This window comes from Schistocerca serialis, chromosome 1 (genome assembly GCF_023864345.2).
Source record: "Schistocerca serialis cubense isolate TAMUIC-IGC-003099 chromosome 1, iqSchSeri2.2, whole genome shotgun sequence".
NCBI lineage: Eukaryota > Metazoa > Arthropoda > Insecta > Orthoptera > Acrididae > Schistocerca > Schistocerca serialis.
The window spans coordinates 739,376,864-739,382,863 of record NC_064638.1 but is presented as its reverse complement, the minus strand read 5'-3'; positions in this window follow the sequence as shown (position 1 = coordinate 739,382,863).

The following is a 6,000-nucleotide window of genomic DNA, read 5'->3' as shown; positions in this document are numbered from 1 at the left end:
AGTGGAACGGGCTCTGCCCCTGCCTGCAGATGCCTGGTAAACAAGAGGTGTAGTGTCACACAGCGACGGGGGATGAGCTGGGTGTTTCTGGCGCAGGCGTGCATATAGCTGACCTGCGATGCATAGGCGAGAACCAATAGACTTGAAAGAGTGCAGCAGTAGGTGTATCTGTAGGTTGGTAGGTAACTTTGCAGACCATGCCGCCCACAGAGTGACATCTGGCATTGTGTGTTCACTCACGAGTAACCTGAGGTGGCGCCAAAGGTATGACGGAATGTGGTCCCCCCAGGTGCTCCTCGTATAGAATCTTGATTATCAATTCCTATGGCGAGCAGTCAAGTCAGTCCAATATCGTTTTCTTGACGGACTCGTACTTCAGTGGCAGCAGAGGCGATAGTTGGAGATCACAAATTAAATCCGAGTGGTCGTGAAGGTGTGTGACCAAACATAGGAACTAGGAGTTGTCATCAGGCACTTGATGCAGCTCGAAGAGATGCTCCTCCAGTGCAAACCGTGAAAATGGATTGTCCTCATGTGGGGGAGGTAGCTTGGGCAGGCAGCCTGGAGGTGGAGACAAAGGTGGCTTCAGAATGTCTTGTAAGGCCTGTAGTCCAGCTGCACAAGAGTTCATGTTGGGATCCAGCATCACCGGAGCGAAAATGTTACTAGCACACACATTCGGAACAATAGCTGGTTATAATGTCTCTGAAGACGCCCAAAAACACAACGTGCCAGGCACGGTCAGTACTGTGGGAGCAAACAGGCGAGCAGCATGTAATGAGGGCCCATAAACTGGACCGGAAATTACAGGAATAGCACTGAGGTTGTCCAACTCGGAAATGACGCGGAAGTCCGGTGCGGCAGGTTGTATGGTCGGAATTGAGACCACCCCCTCCCCCCCTGTGGGTGAGGGGAGGGGTAGGGGGGGAGGGGGGGAGGGGGAGGTGGCCTGGAGCTTAAAGTGGCAACAATAAGAGTTTTCCGCACACACTGGTTACGCACCCTTCGTGGTAGGACCATAAAACGCTGGTGAAACCTGTTGGCAATCAAACTGTTGTAGTACAACGTTGCTGGGTGAAGAACCTATGTTGGGTGCACTCATACCCACATGGTCGTGAAACTGGGTCACCGATCCAGTGGTTTGTGGCATACTGGATGCATAAAAATGTCTGTTACTGATTTGTGAGGAAGACAAGGTTGGCGTAACTTGGTAATAGTTGACTGCATGTGCGTTTTGCAGTAATGATGGCATTGCACATGGCACTACTGTAACCGACGTCATGGCGCATAGAGGATCAAAGCACATGTGCAAATTTTGGTCCCTTTGAACTTTGTGTGAGTGATAGATCGTCACACAATTTAGTAGGTTGTCCACTTCACTTTTCACTTGTTATTGTGCATAATCTGGTGAAACAAAGCCTGAGTCCATTGTTTGAGGTAACTGTGTAACACTCGGTCATTGTGAAGTTGCTAAAGTAGATGTTATCCTTGTCGAAGATTGTAGATCATTGTCCGTTAGCTGCAAAATAACTGACGGCAGAATGTTGTGATGGTCTGGTCATCAGGGCTGGGCCTCCAAATCTTTGTAAGGAACGTTCGGTGATGTAGCCATGGCATCGGACGTGAAACCTGTTGATTCTATATGACCGGCGTGGAAGTTGCAAAAGACATAGAACTTTTTTTTTTCTCCGGGATCACCAATATGGGAGTTCTGGGTACGGATCGTAATATATGTAATAAACAGTTCCCAAGTTTTATATATATACATATATTTTACCATAAAGACTGACACATGAACACTGCATGAAGTACAAAGCAGACTGAATTAAACATGGCAGTTCATCAGAGCTGTTAATATTCCAAAGATTGTAATTTGTGTGATCGATGTGACCTATCGACACCACAAAGGTATTTTTCTGACAGCTTTATGTAGAATAAGAAATTAGTAGTGTGTAGTGGACAAATATTTTAGTGAAGTTGATGGTATGTACACTGTCCAGTGATGCTCCTTGTTTTCTTTGCTTTGTCTTAGCTCATGTGTGATTTTAGCACTTTTTTTTCTGCTGCGTGCAGTTATTTCCTGCATGATTTAAGGTATGCCTTATGTCTGAATTTAAAATAGTGTAGTGCCAGTATTCTAAAAGAAAGCTGTTAATGTTTTTAAGTAAAAGTACAGAATTAGTTCTAATATTTCTTGCCGAGGTCCATAGAGACAAATTTGAACTGTTATTGTACTATGGAATAAACTGTAACATGCTACAACGTGAAAATGGTATTTGGGAACTAGAGTGAGATCTATGGGAAACCATTTTTTGAGAGTGTACCTGTTGTGATGGGTTCATGAAAGTAAATATTTAACATGGACAGGGTCGAGTGTTTGGTATAAGTTGCTAGTTGCAAATGGACCATTTCGCTGACACTCAGAGAGAACAAACGTTTTGCTTATCTGAACTATCTATTATGAACAGTTGACTACTTGTGGCCTATGGTGTGAGATGCTGGATGCCTATGGACTCTTCATAGGAGCACCATCTTCACATTTCTCATACAGGAATATGTTAAACATTCTGTAGCTGCACTTAGCTGACTGCTTCAGCACATGTGCATGCCTGGTGGCAATCCTGACTACGTATCACAGACACGACTGTCCAGTTGATTATCATGCAAGTAGTACCACTGCAGATTTTCAAGTGACTTAAAGTGCCAATGAATGTAAAGAGAAGGGATAAGTTGGACACTAATACAAAGAGCATGTTGTGAACATTTATGGTGAACTGGGATGATAAAGACTGTTGTGTTGCACTGCAATCACAGCACTTGTGTGGTTACACCATGACGGCAAATAGTAAACAAAATACTCTACTACTTTAAGAAGGGTCCTGTCCCTTGACAGAAAACTTGACAGATCTCAAAGATAAGTACAAAAACATTTTAACTTTGTATCCCTGTACTTGATGTCAGGAATGACAATTTTGTATTTTTATATCTAATGTTTTTCTTTCAGAACAACCATCGTGCATTGTCCTGTGGTATCACTGATCCAACTGTGTAACTATTTCATGATTTGTGAACTTGTTCATCACCTGAGGCCTAGCTGAATGACATCTTGGTCACCCTACAATGCAAGGTGCGGGTCTGGACAGACAACTCCTTGCTTGGGTTATAATCCCAGCACTGGTACCACTCATCATGCTGTGTAAACTCTGTACAGTGTATTGGAAAGTAAGTTACTGATTTATTAGTGTGAATGTGTGTTAATAAGAAATGAATATGAGGGTAATAGACAGTTGACAGCCACCACTTCACAACATGTTGAATGGCATTGCCAAGTTGGGCAATAAACTGCATGATTGTCATTCAGGGGGACGTTGTGCCTTTAGTGAGACATCTTGTCTCCTCACACTCTCCTGTCATAGCTCCAGACAGTGATGCATGCTTTGATAGGCAGTGTAATATTTTCAGAGTGTGTGTGTTTTACGTTAATATATCACTTAAAACCTGAAATTTTTATCTCTGAAGTAAATGCGTGCATCTGCCTTGTTCTAACCTGTATTTACCTGTTTTAGGATTAATTTGAGATGAAGCAATGCGGAAGTCTTGATAAGGTGAGGCAACTTATAGGCTGCCATTGTAGCAGCCTATACGCAAATTTGCATGATCAATCATAGAACCTGCCTTTGTTATCTTTACCCAATCTACCAGTCTGATTACAATTTGTTGCACACATTTTTATGCATGCCTGCACTGGTGATTCAAACTTTTCTTACTCATACATGGTCTATCGTCACAGCATTAATGACTCACCATGAAAATCAGCTATGCTAATTTTAAAATAAAACATTTATTCATCTCATTGTCTTTGTCAGAATGTCTTATGTTTCCTTATAATATTGCTGCTCTCATTATTCCATTAGTAAACATTTTTATTAATTATCTCCGAGTCCAAGCAGAAATCTTACGAAGCCTGGTGCTCAACTTCCTGTTCAAACATCATGCCAAAACCGAACTGCAGTGATGCACAGTGGAACTAAGGAGGACAGTGTTCCAGGTGGGGGAAGATGTCATCAGTGAAGTACAGTTACATTGTTTGTCTGTCTTAAGGAACAAATTGATACTACTGCAGACATTAACACTGAGGCTTAATTCGCACTACATTATATCGGGAGACACTGGGAAGTTACTTTAGGTGAGCATGGAGCCAGAGCTGCCTACTGGCGTTGTGTGTGAGAGAGCCATTAGAAGAATGTGATGTATTGTACACATCACATTGTTCTGTGTGAAGAAGTATTGTGCATGTGCAAGAAAGATATGACAGGAGAGTGATACCATTCAGTTCACATAATTTTGCCACTGATGAGGTGAAGTTGTCTAAGGGGTTGTTGGTAGCAAAATTACAGGCCCTAGAGGAGGAGGATTGGGATACGTCATGTGTGAGCTAAGGTCATACAAAAACTGCTGTTAGAACTGCATTATGTACAAAAGTAGAGCATCTCAAGAGAGCAGTGAGGGTGGAAATGGAAAAGTTGTTACTGGAATTAGAGGATCTATTTAATTCTCATGGTCCATTGCCAGCATTGCCCATAAGCCAACATAGAATTCCAATAGGAAACAAAGCACTGGTATATCGAAGACTGTACCATATACCTTAACATTTACTGCTAGTTATGGAGTACTTACTTCATTAACCACCAACAAGCTGATGGAATAATAAGAGATTGTACTAGTTCGTGGGGCACAGCTGTCACGGTCATACTCAAAACAAAAAAAATTAGCAGATAGTTCAAGAAAGTGTAGGTTCTGTTGCAACTATCAAAATTTAAATATTGAAATGGTAAGAGATGCATACTTATAACCCAATATTATGGAGACCATCGATAACTTGTAGCAGTACCAATATTTCTCTATAATAGATTTAAGGAATGGGTACCAGTAGCTGGAGATTGTTCCAGAGAACTAGCCAAAGATGACATACTCATTTCCCTGGAGTCATGACCACTACTGAAGAATTTGGATTAAGAAATGCGCCAGCAAGTCCTGTGTTGTGCTTGTTGGACAGGATACCAAAGGGTTTGAAACATCAACAATGTAAGTGTGCTCTCAAAGGGTATGAAGGAACATGGGCAGTGGTTAAAGGAAACTTTAAAGAGGTTGCGTGCTGCACATCTAACATTAAGCATTGAGAATTGAGAATTATCATTCTGCTCTGGAAGATATTAGTTATTTGGAGCATATAATTAGTTCAGATGAGGTGAAGACAGACCTGAGGCTAAGACAATCATTTTTGGGGTTGAGCAACAATTATATGAAATGTTTGAAAGGGTTTAAAGATATTTCAGGGCCACTTGTGCAATTGCTAAGGAAAGGAATGAAATTCGAATGGGCAAAGGAAAGTCCAGCTATATTTGAGGGGTTGAAAGGAGCTTTGAGTCAAGTCCTGTGTTGATTTATCTGACTATGAGGAAGAGTTTGTACTATCATGTGACACTTCCAGTCAGGCATTTGGGTGTGTTTAGAGTCAGGTAATAAATGGCAAAGAGCATCCTGTTGCACATGCTTCTTGGCAGTTGAATAATGTGACCATGAAACACTGAAGTAATTGTTAGGGTTGAAGGATCCTTCAAGCAGACTCACTAGGTTGGCACTGAGACTAAGTGGGTTTACACATGTTATTTATAAGCTAGAAAAGAATCATGGGAATGATGATGATTTAAACAGGAAGGTTACTATACTACAAGCACTAGGTCACGGCCTCGTGGAGTGGCAGACAGAGAAAGTTAATGACATCAAATGCAAGTTATACACAACAAAGGCTTGTGCTTGATAGACTGTTATGCAGGTAAGGTAAGCTGGGATCATGCGTAATAATACCTGCTAACTTGAGAGAAGAGGCATTGAATGAACTGCATGACTATACGCTATCTGAACATTGGGGTCAAAGGATGGTGAATCTAAGGCTTGAAGAGTGATACTGATGAAAACAAGGAAAGAAGATGTTGACTA